Source organism: Sinocyclocheilus rhinocerous, unplaced genomic scaffold (assembly GCF_001515625.1).
Source record: "Sinocyclocheilus rhinocerous isolate Xijiao unplaced genomic scaffold, SAMN03320098_v1.1 scaffold1822, whole genome shotgun sequence".
Lineage (NCBI taxonomy): Eukaryota > Metazoa > Chordata > Actinopteri > Cypriniformes > Cyprinidae > Sinocyclocheilus > Sinocyclocheilus rhinocerous.
This window is the reverse complement of record NW_015638936.1, coordinates 416,967-436,857: the sequence shown is the minus strand read 5'-3', so window position 1 is coordinate 436,857 and position 19,891 is coordinate 416,967. Positions and strand designations below refer to the sequence as shown.

Sequence of the window (19,891 nt, the reverse complement as noted above, 5' to 3'; positions counted from 1 at the left end):
TAGAATTGCATGGAAAAACAGTATGTCCAGCTATAGACAGACTCTAAAAGCTGCCAGGGCCGAGCATATCCATAAACTCAATCCAAAACAATCCAAGGTTTTTATTTAACACAGTGGCTAGATTAACAAATAGCCAGACGCCACCTGATCTAAATATTCCCTCACAGTTTAATAGTAATGAATTTATGAATTTCTTCACTGATAAAATAGATAACAATTAATTAACTGACAGTCACCACTGATAAGCTACCACTAAATATTGTAGAAACTTAATTTGCTGTAAAGTTGCTTTGCAACGATTTGTATTGTGAAAAGCGCTGTACAAATAAACTTGAATTGAATTGAATTGAATTTACTCACCCTCATGACGGTTCATAAACATTCGAGATGTTTAGCAGAATGTTCACGCTGCTCCTTTAAATGCAGCCAAAGCGTAGAGAGGAGCTATGGAAAGAACAAACAAACTTCATAAGAATGTCATAATAGTAGAACAAATCTGATCTAAATCTGATCAATTCTGAACTAATATGTAAGAAATGTTTATATGAAATCATCTCTGTTTTCTAAATTGTTTATTTGACAAAATGTAAACGACCTCAGATGATGCCAACCCTGAAACAACATGCAGAACTACCACATTTTGCTATAAGTTTGATTGCATCATATAATAATTGCTGTTAATAGTGTTCATCGTCTGTTTGATTACGTCTTTAATTGATTTTCCGTACATTTCTGCCATATGTACATTAACTGACAGTCACCACTGATAAGCTACCACTAAATATTGTAGAAACTTAATTTGCTGTAAAGTTGCTTTGCAACGATTTGTATTGTGAAAAGCGCTGTACAAATAAACTTGAATTGAATTGAATTGAATTTACTCACCCTCATGACGGTTCATAAACATTCGAGATGTTTAGCAGAATGTTCACGCTGCTCCTTTAAATGCAGCCAAAGCGTAGAGAGGAGCTATGGAAAGAACAAACAAACTTCATAAGAATGTCATAATAGTAGAACAAATCTGATCTAAATCTGATCAATTCTGAACTAATATGTAAGAAATGTGTATATGAAATCATCTCTGTTTTCTAAATTGTTTATTTGACAGTAAAAATGTAAACAGTAATACCTTTATCTTTTATAATTAGAGTTAAAACTAATTAATAATAATAATAATAAAGGTCCTGAAACAAGTATTTCATACAGTATGAGATAAAATGTCATATCAGAGTTAAAGTCAGAATATTTGAATATATTTGTAATTTAATTAATAATAACTGGAATTGCAATATAATTTATTGGCCAATCTGTGCTAGTGTATATGAATATTTACTGAAAAAAATATTGAACATTTGTTTACTTGCATGTTAAGTGACCATTAACCAACATTAGAGAACCGTGCAAAAGCGTTTATTAATTAATTATTAATGATTTATTTCAAATAAATATTTTATGTCTAAGGGGTTCTGCTGACAAAAAAGTTTGGGAGTCCCGTTAGTAGGACACTAAAATGAAAATAAAATAAATATAAAAATATAAAATAATATAATATAATATAATATATACATTTACATAAACAAAATACATAACGTTTACATAATATATTGATTTAAATGTGTTACATTATTAAAATATGAACTTAAAATCTCTTCAAGTATGTATGCTATGTCTAAGGGGGACCAATTTTTGTTTGTTTTTTTGGGGGGGGCGGACTTTACTTCTCTGGAACATCGGTTCTCTGTAGGACTCATTTCTGTCTGAAAAGCACTCTTACAACATTTATCTCAGCGCTAATATATTTTTCATTTGTATTCTCCTCTCCACTTGGCAGTCACGGCTCTGAACGGGCATTTATAATGTACTAAATTTTCTCCCGTTGCACTCTGGTCTGCCGCGCCGACCATCCTCGGCTTTACAAACCTCGAACAATTTGAACCAATCAAAGTCTTTGTGATGTTACTTCCCTCGTGACAGCGGCGATGTGCTGATAAATGAATGTGGCCTCTGCATGGCCTCTCTCTGCTGCTCACCGCAGACGAGCAAGCCGCCGTGTTTTATGACACATATTCCTGCGAACACAGGGAACAAACTCGGCTGAGGACGGGCAGCGAACAGCTGAGCTGGGCTTTAAGACAAGAAAGATGGAATATGTTATGAGATCACTCCTGGGTGCATTTGACCCCATTTGAAAGCTTTATTCATGGGCTTTAAAAAGGATGAATACAAATGCATTCATTCCGAAAAATATCTTTCATGTCCCTCCAGAGGGCATTTACAGTGCAAAAACCCTGAGATGGTTTTACTGTATTTTAATAAATTAATAAACGACAGTCAAAGAAAGAAAGTACAGGTACTTTGCTCGTTTATGATCATAAACTACAGTCAAACTACAGAAAGAAAGAGAGAAAGAAAGAAAGAAAGAAAGAAAGAAAGACAGACTGACCAACCGACCAAATAAGCTAACAGCAATTTTGCACTAGTTTATGATCGTAAAGAATGAAACATTTGTGATAATCAAAGAAAAAAAGAAAGAAAGAAAGAACAAACAGCTACTTTGCACTTATGAACATAAAAACATTTGTTATGATCATAATCTGCATAAGAAAGAAAGAAAGAAAGAAAGAGAAAGAAAGAAAGAAAGAAAAAGAGAAAGAAAGAAGGAAGGAAGGAAGGAAAGAAAGAAAGAAAGAGAAAGAAAGCAAGAAAGAAAGAAAGCAAGAAAGAAAGAGAAAGAAAGAAAGAGAAAGAAAGAAAGAGAATGAAAGAAAGAAAGCAAGAAAGAAAGCTCGTGCCGATGGAGATGAATGAAGGATTTGTGATGGTGACTGAACTGGACAGGAAAGATATTGATCAGCTGTATTGATTGATTTTGATAAACACATAAAGGCTGAAGCTGTTCTGTTCCTCAGATGTTGAATGAGATCCTGAATCTTGTTCATCCATTTTTACAGTCTGTGTATCTCGCAACAAAAGCGCTATATAAATAAAGGTGACTTGACTTGACTTGACAACTGCTTTACAAATTACAAACCATCCATGAACCGAATTCACAGATTCAATCTGCATCCAGAGCTCACAGCATAACTCACAATATCTATATATAATCTGACGCGTGGATGATGACAGGGAATCTGTGTGTGTTAATCTAGTCTAGTAAGTGTTTAGTTCTTGAATCAATAGTTCAAATTACTGGTGAATTATCCATCTGTGCAGCGGACAGTAATGCATCAGTGCATGCTTTTTGCATGTTTATTCTCTGGGTTTGCATTCACTGCCACTAACTTCACATTTTATAATTTGGTTTTACACTTTTTCCTGAGCCAAATATGAGAATTGACAATAAAGCATGACACTGAAATGCATTATTGCCAGAAAACTGCAGGAAAACTAATGCTTTAATTTACCATTAGTTTGAGTGACAGCTTTCATTGCTCTCCGAAGCCAATAATTCATTTTATGAGTGGCAACTTAAAATAGTTCAACTTTAATTTGTCCCATTGTTAGAGTCATTTGGATAAGTGTGGGGGAAATAAAGGAACTCCGAATATCAGCCCTGGTGATTAACCAGATAACTGTGATAGTTTGTATCTAGAATTGGATGATAAGTGGTTGGGTTAGTGAATATAACCTACTGTAGAAGGAAATAGCATCCATTAACACATCAATATGTTACGCTTAACTGTCCACTGTAATATTCACCAATCATTTAAACTATCGATTTAATAAATACAGGCTATACTTAGACATCTATATGTCAGTTCATTTCATGGATGGTTTGTAATTTGCAAAGCAGTTGAGATACACAGGCCTCACGGACTGTAACAATTGATAAATAAGATTCAGGCTCTCATTTAACATCAAAATGTTCACATCACACTTTATGTGTACCGTGTAACAAATTTAGGTCACAAAAACGTTGTGGGTTTTGACATTTCTAAAACACCAAAAAGTACTTATAGCATTCTACTAACTTTATTTCCCCCAAAATATAGTGTTATTTGAACGTTTATTTTTAATATTCTAAAAACGTTAAAATGTCCAGTTTTCTTGTCGTGATTAGAACGTTATTTAAACGTTACAAAAAGGTTGTTACAACATTCTACTAACTTTTTAACCCAAAATCTAACATTATTTGAACGTTTATTTTTAATATTCTAAAAACGTTAAAATGTCCAGTTTTCTTGTGGTGATTATAACATTATTTTAAAGATTATAAAAAACGTTTCTTATTCATCAGGTACAAATAACATCAAGGACATTCTGAGAATGTTGTTCTAAGAATGTTTCTTCATATTTTTCTGCGCGTTTCCATTACAGGTTTGCGCAAAACTTTGGCGAAATTTTATAAGTGTCGATAAAAAAGTATTGCGAAATGATGGCGTTTCCATTAACCAATGTTATGCAACTAAAACGCAACTTTTTCCTCTATAAGTCATGGCAACGGATTTTGGTGGGATTTTGACTATATTTATTCGAAGGAGGCATAGACTATGCATGTATCTTTGCCGAAGCCACGCGGAGAGCCACTTCGGAAACGTGCGTGGCACGTTTTCTTTTTGCTTTTTTTTTGCGGTATATGGGAGTTTTTGCGAAATTGACGCGTTTCCATTAGGCGTATTTTCAATTCGCAATATTAATTCGCACAATTTGAAGGGTAATGGAAAGCTATTGTTGTCATAGTTTCCATCTAAATATAGCATTTTACACAGTTTGAAGATAGCGGTCATTGGTCCGAAAATTGGCGCGGAGGCGCATGCGCAGAGTGTGACATACAGTTCGCGTTTCATTACAGTAGTAACATCGTTTTTTTACGATTTTCTATGAAGCAAAAAGCAATTAAAACGGTGAAAGTTTGTAAACGCTTTAATATTTTTATATAAATTTGTATTTGTATACAGCCCCTCTAGTGTATAATTGTTTATATCATGTATAGCCTAATGTTTATTGCTTATATCATGTAGCTTATAATGCTTAATTGTAATTAATGTAATCAAATGTAATTTGATCTTGTTAATAAAAAAAAAACATCATTTTTTTTTTATAATCTACGTCATTTTTAATCTAAAATCGAAAGATTATGTGTCTGTTTAAAATTAATGTAGGCCTATATTATTTGTAATTTAAGAAAAACGCAAAGATAATGTTTACATTATCTTTGCGTTTTTCTTAAATTAAAAATAATATAGGCCTACATTAATCACAACTATCTAACTGAACCTCTGTTTTAAACAAGATATTTAATGAAATATTTAATGGTTTATACACTGAGAGTTTTGGAGCTGTGTGCATCAAAACGACTCCTCCTTCCGTCACACACACACACACACACACACACAGTCAGTGAACTCCGCGCTGTGATCGTCAGTCTCGCGTTCAGCGCGTGTGGAGAAGCAGCAGCTCCGCTCGTTTCCTCGAGGAGTGATGTGATTGACTTCTGCTCTTCTTCAGGAGGAACCGACACTTCGAGAGGAGACACGACAGACAGTAGGAGAACCGAACCGAACCGAACCGGACCGATCTGAACAGTTCCTGCGCGCGGAGCGATGGATTCCTCAGCTCGGCGCTCGCGAGGAAACACAGGTGCGTTTCTGTCACCTGCACAACATTCATTATAGAGAGACGTGCGCGATTTTACTCTCATGTCTGAAAGAATTGCTTTAATTGTTTGTTTTATACTAGAACGAGCGTTGTTAAAAGTACTGAGGTGGCAGCATACGGTGATGACATCGTAATACTGTGGTTCTGGGTTATAATGGTTCTGAAATACAATGGCACTTGCATGGTACTTCAATGCATGTAAAGAAATTGTAAATTGTGCTGATATATATATATGTATGTATGTATGTATGTATGCGCGCGCGCGCGTGTGTGTGTGTGTGTGAGAGTGAGTGTGGTACTGAATTATTTAAACGGGTGTACCATGGTATTTGCATTGTACTCCAATATATGTAAGGAAATATCATAGTATGATTGATATAATAAATATGGTAGTACCATGCCACAGTATCCAAAAACACTGTGAATGTTTTATCTATTTGTTTTTGCTGAGGTCACAGTTGTTTAGTATTAATACAAGAAAGTCATGTACTATGGTGCAGTGATGGTATTACCATGGTACTTTGAAATGATTACCATGTCCATGTGCCTTTGTATTTGCATGGCAATTGAATCTATGTAAGGAATTTTTGCTGAGGTCATGATTGTTTTTTATTAATACTTACTGGAAAGGAGTGTAGGAGTACTCTGGCACAGTGACGGAAATAATACCATGGTATATTTGATATGGTACTCCAATATATGTAAAGAAATAAAGCAGCACTAGCAATAAAACATGGTAGTATCATGATACAGTATCGGAAAACCATTGCAAATCACTTTCTTACAGAGGTAATGATTATTTTTTTCTATTAATACTTAGTGTAGCAGTACCGTGGTACAGTGATGGTCATACCATGGTGCTTTTTGCTTTCTAGGTTTACGTATAGTATTTGCTTGGTGTTCTAAGATGCTTAAAATAATACATGTCCAATAAAACATGGTGTTACCATGGTACCATGCCCTAAACAGCCATGGTCAATTATTGTTTTTTCATGATTGTCTTTTCTGTAAAAAGCACTTTGGCGGTACCATGGTACACTAGAGATGATGTCAGGTGGTATTACTATGGTATTTTGATATATAATATGGAATTGAATGATTGTTATATATATATGTGCTATTGTACTCCAAATTAACACAAAAATACCATGGTAGAGCTCCTCTAAAAAGCAGAGTATCGCTTTTTATAGTGAAGACTGCGTTGATTATTAAAAATAATGCTGATAATAACATAACATATTAATTGCGGTAAATAAGTGCAATGTTTACATGTGTATTTCTTTAGTTCAAGTAAGAATATTTGGGAACAAACAGTGACTTCTTTATATATTTTTGGGATTTTCTCTCTATGGGAATTCACATGGATTAATGCATGTACAGTATCAACTGACTAGCAGTGAATACTTTTTGTTTTGTTTGCCTTTGGTGGATGCAGTAGGGCACTTAAGGGATTTCTTATATGCCAGTTCAGCAAACCCGTGCAAGTAAAACGCTTCATAAAGTATATATATTTGAAACTTGTGCAAATGATTTGATATCCTGAGATATTGAACCTACAGTCTGGAATTGAGCATTGTGCTTCCAAGTGCATGTGCAGGTTATTTTTTAGATGTTTGTTTGTTGCTTAATTCTCTTTATTAATGTCTCAGGAATTCATCAGCATGTAATTAAAACCTGGATTGTTGTGGCGCTTTGTCTCGGGCTGCTATTTAAAGTCTAACAGGAAAGCGTGCACGAGCAGACGCTGTATTCCCGCGTCAATCCCTCACGCCTCTGAGTCCATCCGATAGTTTACTCAGAGCCATTCATCACACAGGTAGAGGCGATATGCACTGCATCAATCCTCATTTGCGGGTGCATTCGGTTTAGCCCTGTCTCATTGTTTAAGTCCAACCCGATTAGACAGGCCGAGATGTGACGGGAGCCGTGAAGTTTAACCGTTAGCAGCAAAGGTGTTGAGAGAACAGGAATGGATGGTATGGACAACCCATTCAATTCTCTTCTTCAGGGACCCCGAGAGGCCTCTCCTGGCCCGTAACCCGCTGTCATCTTATATTGAGCTGTTTAAGAAAGGCTGGGTTTGGTTTCGGGGCGTTTTGCCACAGGCCAACTGAGTCACCTTTAATTAAAAGAACGAGGTGCTGTTTATTTTTGGATTCGTCTCGGGAAGCCTGGCGGCTCGTGCAATTTTACTGAAGCAGGTTTTCAATTAAGTGCAAATGTTTTCGATTGCCTGGGCTCTAGAGATCCCGATCAGGTGGCTGTAATGCGACTGTAATCGTACGGCTGTGGGTAGTAAGTGTAAAGATTCCTGCCTGTGATTCATTTGTAGTTGAAAGTGCTGGACTTGATCTGTCTCCAGATCCTTCCACGAGTTGACTAAATGCTTAATGCACGCAGCTGTCGTGAATGTCGTAGGAATGCTTCAGATGGCCAACGCTTTGGCGCAAAGAAACCAAACATGGCTGCATCGCTTCAAAGTCAAGGCTTATCATCACACACAGCTGCTGATTTGACTAAACAAGACTATTGAGAACATAAAGGGTTGTGGTTTACGGCATCGATTATATCGAACCATCGCTTGCGTTAGATTCACATTTGGCCGGATTATTGCTTAAACGACATGAGTTTCTGAACGCACAGCCAAGAATGTAGTAGACAGACCGAACCGAGTAAACTTTGCTCATTATTTTTCTGCTTCACAGAGAGCTGATCGATTCACAGTTTTGTAGGCAATCAAACGGCATTTCTCCTGTTTTGTTTGCTTGTAGAGAATGAAAGAGTGCCAGAACTGACATCAGGGGAAAATGAATCGCATTTACTTTATTAGATTAAAAGTTTAGAGATTAGAAGCACTAATTGCCTAATTACAGAATGAAATTTGCTTCGTTTAAAAGAACACGCGGCGCTGAATTGAAAACGGCAACAAATGTATTTCTCTGTAAGACATGATTAGAGAGCAAAATGCATTAATAATGCCAGCCCGAACATAAAGATGTAAAGCTCTGCGTCCTTGATAAGATCAAATAATAATCCTTGTGAGTTCGTGTTCTGCTCTTTTGGATCCATTCGAATGGAGGCGCTTTTTGTTGTTTTATTTTTTCATAATCGGCTCTCGTTTTCTCTTCCATTCCGTCAGAGACAGCTCAAGAGCGATATTAATATTTGATTAGATTGTGTTAGTTGAATTAAAGGAGGAAAATGGCTAGCTGAGGGAACGGCACATTGTTAAGCATGTAAATGTATTCTGCTCTTTTTGGGAGAGAAAATCTAGACATCTTTCCCCTCAGGAGGTCCACGAGCGATTGTGGTAACACGCGCGGCTTTAATGCGTGCCAGATTCAATCTGCAGGCCTTAATGTCTGCTGATAATTAATATTCTCCTGCTGGAGTTAGGACGTACAGACTTACAGTTGTTATAGGAGCAGATTGTGTTCAGAGGGTGTTCGCAGTCCAGATGTCTGCGGTTTTGGCAGAAATCTTGCCAGCCGTTAGTATTATTTCCACTGTTTTGGCTCGTATCTGCTTAGAAAATTGCAGGTAAGTTTCACTCTTGGGTGAAGCTAACAATGAAAGGTCGTATTTCAGTTCAAAAATAGGCAATTGTATTTTGCACGAAGAAAATGCATAAATTAAATACTAACACGAAGGGTTTCTGCAGGTCCTAAAAAGTCGTAATTCCACAAATTAAAGCCCCAAAAAAGTTCTTAAATCACAGCAGAAAAGTCTTGTGTTCATAGAATTGTGGGATTAAATGTTGCATGCATTGCAAAACAAATAATGTCTTTCTCAGTATTTTTTTTTTTTTAAATAAAAAAAGTTAGGAAAATATATATTGCATTAAGAAAATGCTTGTTTGTGGATAAATTAAATACTCTCATGATGGATGCTGGGTTTCTATGGGTCTTACAAAGGTCTTAAAAAGTCCTAAATCAGAGCGGAAAGTCTTGAATTCATAAAATTGTGGCATTAAATGTTGCATGCATTGCAAAAAAGAAAAAATCTTTCTCAGTATTTTTTAATAAAAAAACAGGAAAACATATTGCATGAAGAAAATGCTTGTTTGTGGATAAAGTTAATACTAACTTGATGGATTCAGGGTTTGTGCGGGTCTTAAAAAGTCTTAATTTGTCCTTCAACAAATTAAGGCCTTAAAAGGGCTTTAAATTAGAGCAGGAAGTCTTGAATTCATCAAATTGTGGCATTAAATGTTGCATGCATGTTGTATTTTTATTTTCCAAAAAAATATCTAAACATACTTAAAACAAGGTACATTTACTTGAGAATACAAATGTAAAATCTTGACAAATTGAACAAAATGAAGTTATTTTATTATGTCAAGAGGATATAAATCCCGTTTTGAATTAACATGATTTTTCTGAGCCAGCTGGCAGATATTCGTTCTTGTTTTAATCACAAACTCACTTGATTTTGAGTAATTTTAATATTTTATGTAATTTTAGCTTTTCTAGTAAATATATCTTGATTTAAGGATCTTTAGACATTTGCATTTTAGACATTTCAGTTTATTCCTCACATTTTCTTTGCTCGGTCTTACAAACGTCTTTAAAAAGTCTTACTGTACCTTCATCAAACCTGCAGAAACCCTGGTATTAATATTTTATATTTGAAAAAATAAATCCTTACTTTATTTGCATTACAGTAATGAGAGTGATGGTAAGAATTGAGTGTGAAATATGCTCGACTGGCATGAAAATCAAAGAATATCACAGTGCATGAAACCTGGTCCTAAAATAGGCATCATTTTCTTTGTGCATAATATCATTTCGTATATTTTTCTTTTGAGTCGGGGTGAAATATGATCTGGACGTGTTTATGACAGGTTTCGTGAGATTCGCCTCATTTAGCTCATTTTGCATTGGAACGAGAGGGACTACACCCTAAATGAATAATACATCAAAATATTCCAGCGCTAAAAGAATGAAATGTTCTCGCACCTGGAAGGATTCTGCCGAGACGGGCACAGAGCATGGTAATATGCCATGACTAGAGGAGTCATTTGTCACGGGTGTGTGAGCCGCTTGCTGCTGGCGATGTGTAACTCATGCGACCCCCGCAGGCCAGACACGTCAAGGCTCTCAGCTGAGTTTTGTTCTGCGACTTATTGAACCTCTCTTTTATATGGTTAATGCTGAACTGGGCAAATACAGATTAGCCCCTGAGGGATGCGCTTTGCTTTTCCTCTCAGATCTAACAGTCTTTGTCTGGGCCCAATTCTCTGACTTATGGACCCTTTTGAAATCCAAAAGAAGCTTTCGGTCGCAGATGGGAATCGAGTTTTGTGCACCTTGCTGTTTTTAGACCACAAACGCTGCAGGACTGTCAGAGCAACGGTTGAGCCTGGCAAATATACCCAACACCAGTGTTATGGAAGTTAATTTTACGTTGTTCATCAAGAGATGACCAGTGTTGCCAGATTGGGAGGATTTCCACCCAACTGGTGAGTTTGAATTTGATTGAGAGGTTTAAAATCAATATCTGGACCAGTTTGTGGTCAGCTTGTATTGGTGGTCATTTTATAGGTTAATTGGTTAACAAACAAAACCCAAGTGTTCATGTAATCCATCCAATCAGTCATCACGACGTTACTATCCAGGTAATAAATTTAGGTTATAAAAGCATTGTGGGAACATTGAAATTTTCATTAAAATGTCCAGATTTCTTTTCACAATTATAACGTTTTTTTTAAAGGTTACAAAAAACATTTCTTACAACATTCTCTCTTTTCACACAAATTATAAAGTTACGTTTCTAAAAGCATTAAAATGTCCAGTTTTCTTGATGTGACTTTAACGTTATTTAAAAGTTACTACTATAATGTTGTCATTTATTTTTAATATTCTAAAAACATTAAAATATCCAATTTTCTTGTCGCGATTACAACATTAGGTTACAAAAACATTTCTTAAAACATTCTACTAACTATTTTTTTTTACACAAAATATAAAGTTATTTGAATATTTTACAATTGTTTGAATGTGTTTTTTTAAATTCTAAGAACGTCATCTTAATCAGAACATTACTTAAAGGTTACAAAAATGTTACTTGGAATGTTCATCACATACGAATAACATCATAAGGACAATGTTGATCTCAGAACGTTTTCTCTCAATGTTATGAGAACGTATGTCAAATATTAATAACGTTTTAAGAACGTTCCATAACTTTACTTTACGAACATTTTGTCCTAACATTTCAACCTGGTCTCATAAAAATACGTACCTCTGGGTACTTTTCTGCAGCACCGTTTTTACGTACATTTCTGCACGTTTTGCCGCCGTTTCAAAGAGAAATGTCCACTGAGTGGCGCTAAAACACGGGTTCAATACGTGAACCCTGGCACGTTTTTATTACGTTGATATAGGTACGTATTGCTGTGTTTTTATTACGTTGCTTCAGGTACGTATTGCGGCGGTTCAGAATTCAAATATCCGGGGACTGTCGCTAAAAGTTAATGCTCTATCGTGTTGAAAATATGCCCTACACCAAACCCAACCCTAAACCTACCCGATAGTGTTAACAAATGCAAAACTGATATAAAATGCATTTGTTGATGCAACCGTGTAATTTCAACTTTCTTATATTCAGATTTGAACCTCCCAGCATATTAATATTGTTTTGAAGTCATAACATGATATTCTTCAAGTAATTGTGCGAAAATTATGCTTTATTAATCGAAACTCTGTACATTTGTGTGAAAAGGAATTAAAAGTGTCTGAGTGTTTATTTCTTTTGGAAACTGCAGTGATATGTTGTTATTTGTACGTATTTCGTGTCTCGCTAAAAAGGTATGTTTATGCTATGAGACCAGGTAGTAACATATATATAAAATAAAATAAAAAACACATTAGTGAAACTTGTGAGAATGTTCCCTGTTAGTAAACACACTGCAGATTTATCTGGTGTTTGTGTCGATGCCAATGTTTTTATTGCGATAAGCGATCAGATTTTGAACTTACAGCTGTATATCCAAGTGGTTGCTATAAATATAAAAAAATGGTAGAGTGACTCGACTCTCAAACAGTGGATTGTTCTATTTGGTAATAAAGCGCAGCACAAATTATTAATATATGAATACGAAATGACATTTTAGTTGGTTATAATGTGTAGATGAGTATAGCACTGCCAACCCATTGCTAATTCCTTTCACTTATACTGGGCTTTTTTGTCTGGACTTGAATTGGCTCGTTTTTGCTTTTGACATTGAACAAGAAGTATGTTAATTTCTTGACTGCCGTTTGCAAATATTTTACATACTTAAACTTGTTTGGGTAGAAATTTTTTTTTTGTCATATTTGCTCATTTATTGTACTGTATTTGTCATGTTTTGACCCGTTTTCCTGTTATATTGTTCTCCTATCTGGGAAATTGATCCATTTTTATAGTTTTATTTTGTCATTAGTTTTAAGGATGTAAAAAAAACTGTGCTTATCAACCTTGGTTGGCATGGAAATAGAATTCTTTTGGCAGTGAATATTTTGGGTTTTTCTTGGAGAGGAGCGCTTTTGGACTGTGAAAAATTGGCCCAATCTGGCAAAACTCATGAAGACCCAACATGTAACCATTGCAACATGCAAACATTAAAATGTATTAATATTACCATGAACTGCATATGCCTAAAAATATGCACATGATTAAAATGTCTCTTGAATTTCAATGCTTTCAGCCTGTTGGGAATTCGAAACTGAAAGTTGCTGGCACTTGCGTGTGCTGGTGAAGATTTCCCTGCTTTTGCATGTTAAACATTTTCCCTCCCCATCCCACATATTAACGTAGCCATACATGTCTTTAAAAGTTTGGCCTAGATTCGGCTCATTTGGTGCCCGCTGAGACTCCTCGTGAACTCTTTCTGTTAAATCGGCTCAGATGTAGATGGATGGGATCAGTCGGAGCAGATTCCTGATTAGCTCTTTAGGGAAAATGGAAGGATTAGCTACAGCGCTACGCTTCGTCTCCGTCTGTCTCGCAAGCCTCCCAAACCTAACAACATCATTGTGTTTAATAGCTTCGAGACATATCCGCGTACTACTAGCGAAGTCTCCCAGGATGTCATTTATTAGTCAAGTAGACATTAGGATTTTGAAGCTGGTTCACAAGTTATCCAGCGTCTTTAGCACTGCGTGGTTGTGCGTTAGCCAATGAGTCGTTCACTTCATGTCTCGTTCATATATAATACATAACTCAATGTAAGTTACAGTACATGCAAAACTAGGCTTATACATAGATTTGCATATTTGAGACTAACTGCATTATTTAAGAGAGCACAGAGGTTTTTCTTCACCACCTTCACCTTTGTAAGTAGAGTTGGGAATATTGTTGTAAAATACCAGAAGTTAATTCTTTTGATGTTTGGTTTCATTAATGGTTTTTGTACATCTGTGCTTGAGTGAGTTTTTAGGCTGTATCGAATGTGGTAAAAGAGAAAAGTAGGCCTAATAAAAAGACTCTTATAAGCTGGTCATTTGCAGTGATGTAGTCAAAAAGACTTGCGGTGGGTGACTGTCAAACTCCAAAAATACAGCATAAAATGTCAGTCCGTATGGATCTAAATGCATTAGCCTATATTTGAAGTCTTCTGAAGTTGTTCAGTATCTTTGTTTGAGGAACAGACCCTAATTTAAGTTTTACTCGCTGAAAATCTCCTTTTGAAGATATGCATATTCAAATCACAAATGGTTATGTAAAAAGAACCAGTAATGTTTGGTATCACTGACATCAAACCAAGGTTAAAATTTTCAACTTTTAAAGCCAAAATCTCCAGACCATTTTTTTTGTGTGTTTTTAAGTGCTGCTTATTTAAGACGCCGTGTCAAGGTTGAAATATTCCACTTTTAAAGCCAAACCTCGAGACCACAGTGGTGCTGCTTGCATTTTGTTTCACTTTGTCCAGCTGTTTTTGAACGCAAGAACATTGTGTTGAAGCAAAATGTAGTCTTTATTTCTAATTTAATGTTACTTTTGTTATTTAATGTAATGCAGCATATTTAAATATTGTAATACACCTCTGAACTCTCTTGTTTTTTGCATATGCTCAATAAAAGCTTATTTGTTCAGTTTTCAGATGATGTATAAATCTCAATTTGGAAAAATTTACCCTTATGACTGGTTTTGTGGTCCAGGGTCACAAATAGTATTGATACATACTCAATAAAGTCAGCTTGCATATCATTAAAACAACAATTACGATATTATCGTATGCAAGATATTATCTTCTAATAATGTTAAAGTTAAATAAAGTCTACTGCTTAATCTATATTGGACCGTTCGCCATTCACTGTCATTGCGTGTTAAAGAGCATCTCTTTTCGTGTTCCAGAGAAGAAATAAAATCAAACAGGATTAGAATGACACGAGAGCGAGTAAACGATGACAGAATGTTTATTTTTGGGTGAACTGTCCCTTTAAAGAACCAGTATTGAAATCAGAACCAGAATCATTACCCTTCCCAACGATTCCCATCCCTAGTCTTAAAGGCTGTGCAGTGCATCTGGATAAGTGTATTGATTGCGTTCCCCCTTAAACTCACATAGCATCAGATGATCGCACATGAGCCGTGCTGATGGGACAGACTCATTAATGCTATATGTATTCCGATGAGGCTTTCCGGATGTGCGCCTCGGAGTGACGGCTTTGTGTTTTCTTCTGTTCAATTTGCTGTCATTTTGGAATAATTGGACGCTGGCGCGTTTGGAGTGCAGTTTGAGAGGGAGTTGTTCAATATGAGGCTTTTGACAGCTAATTTAAAATATTTTTTCATCACGAATTCTGAGGCAGATGCATTATGGGGTGAATTTATCATTCCACTTGATGAGCGAAAAGACATTTATTCATGGCTTTTCGTTCTCTTAGAATCAGAGCGAAATCCTCCTTTACCGCATGTTGTGTTGCTCTTTATTTTGCCCTACAAGCGCCGTGGCTCCGCGTGTTGTTATTCAGCTACACAATTAGACAATAGACGTGTGTTTAATGGCTCGGTTTCTCAAATACCGGCGAGAGGCAGGAGCCAAAATATTGTTCTAGTGTTGCAGTGTTTAATACTGCGTAGTGTGAAATGAAATTACCCCGAGATTAAAGCTCATAGAAACAGCAGTCATTTGATTTCACGGCTTACTGTATTATGCTCCACTTCTTAGATTTTCCATTCGGTGTTCCTGGATTCATTATTTATTTATTTATTTTTTGTTTCCAGGCTTTCATAAAAGGTTTTCTTTTCATGCAACGGTGGAGAAAGTACAGCCGAAAGACTCAGAAGTTGTTTTTTTCCTCTGCCTCACCAGCAGTAAAAGGTGGAGGTTTTTCACTCAAGAGGAAACTTTTAAAGTGCTCAAGTAAAAACTAATAAGGTTGTGCTTGTGCGGCGGCATAAGGGTCAGGTTTTTATCAGAGGTGCTTGTACTTAGAGATTTGAATGAACCCTTAACCCAAAGTATTACATTTTTCTAATGTGTAATTAATTTTTTGTACCACACCATGTTTTCTACAGACATGCTGTGTCAAGTTTCAAGTTTTTCAAGGGTCTCGAGACCCCTGTGGTTCTCTTGTATTTTGTTCTCTTTTGTTTGCTCTTTTTGAACGCAAGAACGTGTTGAATGTGAATGATGAACCAGCCTAACTCTTAAAAATAAAGGTTTTTATTGGTTATCTGTGGTTCCACAAAGAAACTTTAACATCTGTGAAAACTTTACATTGCACAAAAGGTTCCTTTTTTTAAAGACAAATGTTCTTACAGTAATGTTTATGGAACGTTCTTATAACTTTATTAATATTTGATGTACTATATGTTCTCATAACGTTGAGAGGAAATGTTTTTAGAACATCATTTCAAATGTCCTCATGATGTTATCTGTGCTTGATGACCATTCTAAGTAGGGTTGCAAAAAGGTGGAAAATTTCCAGTAAATTTCGGAAATATTCCAGAAATTTTTGTCCTATTTCCAGAATTTTTGGGAATATTCCGGGGATTTTTGGAAAGTTTCCAGAAATGTTCCACCCCTTTGCAACCCTAATTCTAAGAAACATTTTTGTAACCTTTAAATAACATTATAGTCACATTGAGAAAGCTGGACATTTTATATTTTTAGAATTTTAAATATAAACGTAACGTTATATTTTAGGTAAAAATAAAGTTAGTAGAATGTTGTAAGAAACGTTTTGTAACCTTTAAATAACGTTTTCATCACAACAAGAAAAGTAGACATTTTAAGGTTTTTAGAATATTAAAAACAAACATTCAAATGACGTTATATTTGGGTCTAGTAGAATGTTGTAAGAAACATTTTTGTAACATTTAAGTAACTTTTTAATCATGAAAAGAAAACTCGACACTTTAATGTTGTTCTTAGAATATTAAAATAAACATTCAAATAACGTTATATTTTGAGTGAAAATAAAGTAGAATGTTGTTTTTGTAACCTTTAAATACTGTTCTAAACACATCAAGGAAACTGTTTTAGAAACGTTTCAAAACAATATTCCAATAACGTTTTTTTTAACCTAAACGTGTTACCTGGATAGATGATTATTTGGCTGGTTGTTTTCATCAAACCAACCATTTCAATCCTCAGTTATTCTTTAGACTGACTCTTTGGTATTTTTGCTTGTTGTTTTGGCCTTTTCCACTCCTAAAGCCAACTTCCACACTTTTGATATTTGTTGTAACCAATAAACTTTATTGTATTTCACCCACCAAGTGTTAGTTTATTGCTAATGTAATATTTCTTTCTCCGACCTAGAAATCAGCAAACCTCGACCCTTCGGCAAATGAAAGTTTCTGAACTTTACTTCACTCTTGATGAGGGATTGTGTTTTTGTCATGTTTTTGAAGTATGCCCTGATTCTGCCTCTGTCCCCCAGAGTGGAATATATTAAGGTTTAATTTGGGGCCTTATTTTAATTTAAATTTATTTCATTGAAATGAGACTCAGCACAAAGATCTTATTTTTCGTCCTTAGAGATTTTAAGATAATGAAGGAGGTCGTTTGTCTGGCGCTTTGACAAGGTGACGTGTAAAGGACAACCTCTGGACTGATTCCACTCACAAATATGATAGATATGAAATGCCAACTGATGAAGGCCTCTGATAAAGGACCTTCAAGTCTGCCCTTACGAAACAACCGACTGCAAACATCACAGGATAATAAAAGCCTAAAATGCATATTGATGCATATATATGCAGTCTGATTGGTGCATGTGTTTATTCACAGTTTAGGAAATGGTTTCCTGCTTCATTTGCAGTCACAAATTGAGTTTGTCTAATGGTGATTCGGAGTAAACAAAAGGTAAATCATCCTCGTTGGTCAGATTAAACCATTAGCTCACCGGCTGGAGTTAAATGTAGAGAAATTACTCATTTAATGTCTGATTACCAAATAATAGAGCACCATAAGAAATGGCCGACGCTCTGCACCAGATGCTAATTCACCTCGCTTTCCCAAGATAACAGCCTCTATCTTCACGCATAGGCGCCTAACGTATGCAGACGTGGACGGTTTTTTATTAAAATGCACAATACAGTGCCTTGATTCGTTATTAAAAGGCTCTTCATTCTAGAGATGCGTCTTCATTATACTCGGGCACGCTCCGTGCAGATAACGCTACCTCATTTGCTCACAAACCCCTCAATTTTCCCGCAGACGATAATGCAGCATCTTTCACGCAGCCACTCGGATGACAAGAGCACACCGTCTTCCATGCGCTCGCCGGATTACAAAGGTTAATCATCAATTTGAGGCTTATTATGGCCAAATAGTAGCAAGACTACTCTAACAGAATTGAAGCTGCCGGTAGCTGGAACAGATATAATCGACCGGGCTGAGAACACGAAGTCCAGTGTAAATTGAAGTCCCTGTTGCATGATGATTAGAAGGTGTTTGATGGCTTAAACACATCTCTGTTGGATCATTGAAAATACACAGAGCAATCACGAGTCACTGGGCCGTATTGATCGCGTTTTACTCCGTCAGGAGGGACTCTAGTGAATTCTCTAGTAGCTTGGCAGAGAGAAGCACTGTGGGATTGCATTTTAAATACTGAAGATGGTACCGAACGTTTGCACAATTACTAATGTGATTATTCAGGTTTTGTTTAATGAACTGCATAAACGTAATTCCATCCTTAGATTATGATATTTACTTTTTTGGTGCTCTTATGTTTTTATTGTTGTTGGCGTTTGCTGTCAACGACACCCAGAACACCTTAGTAACTGAACAGGTAAGCACTGGCAACACCCTAGCAACCGCATTGAAACTTTATAAACAATACTCAGAACACCTTAGTAACTGAAGAGGTAAGCCCTGGCAACACCCTAGCAACCACATAGCAACATTCTAAACAACACTCTGAACACATTAGTATCTAAACGATATTTACTTTTATGGTGCACTAACCTGAGTTTCATGTTGTTAGTGTTTGCTGTCAACACTAGCCCTGGCAACACCCTTGCAACCACATTGAAACTTTCTAAACGCCACTCTGAACACCTTAGTAACTGAAGAGGTAAGCCCTGGCAACACCCTAGCAACCACATAGCAACATTCTAAACAACACTCTGAACACATTAGTATCTAAAAAGGTAAGCACTGGCAACACCTTAGCAACAGTTCTCTACACAACCCTCTGAACACCTTAGTAACTGAAGAGGTAAGCCCCGACAACACCATAGGCAATCACATTAGGGCTGTGCGATTTGGGGGAAAATATCAAATTGCGATTTTAGGCTTTGCGATTAGGAAATCGCAACGTCTCAAATCACGATTTCGATTCGATTTCGATTAATCGCACAGCCCTAAATCACATAGCAACATTCTAAACTCCACTCAGAGTAACACTTTAGTAACTGAATAGTTAATCCCTGGCAACCAAATAGCAACACCATGGCAACAATCCAAACACCACTCTAAATACCTTAACTGAATAGCAAAGCTCTGCAAACAACTTAGCAACACCCTAGCAACATGGCAGGAACTTTTTTACAGACAAACATCAGTCACATTCACTTGTATTTTCATGTTGGTTAATGTTTACTAATGCTGGTTAATGGTGGTTAATGCCGGTTAATGCTGCTTAATCTTGGTTAATGCTGCTTAATCTTGGCTAATGCTGGTTAATGTTTGTTAATGCTGGTTAATGTTGGGTAATGCTGGTTAATGTTGAGTAATGCTGGTTAATCTTGGTTAATGATGGTTAATCCTGGTTAATGTTGGTTAATGCTGCTTAATCTTGGCTAATGCTGGTTAATGTTTGTTAATGTTGAGTAATGCTGGGTAATCTTGGTT

The 19,891-nt window shown here is 36.1% G+C and overlaps 1 protein-coding gene across 1 annotated transcript in view; it reads left to right on the top strand.

Moving 5' to 3' along the window:
* Positions 1-5,345: 5,345 nt before the first annotated feature.
* LOC107750130 (heparan sulfate glucosamine 3-O-sulfotransferase 1-like) overlaps positions 5,346-19,891 on the top strand; it is a 59,782-nt gene continuing 45,236 nt past the window's right edge. The window contains exon 1 of the mRNA XM_016565391.1: positions 5,346-5,580. The gene's annotated coding sequence lies outside the window, so the exon portion shown is untranslated. The remainder of the gene's footprint in view (positions 5,581-19,891) is intronic.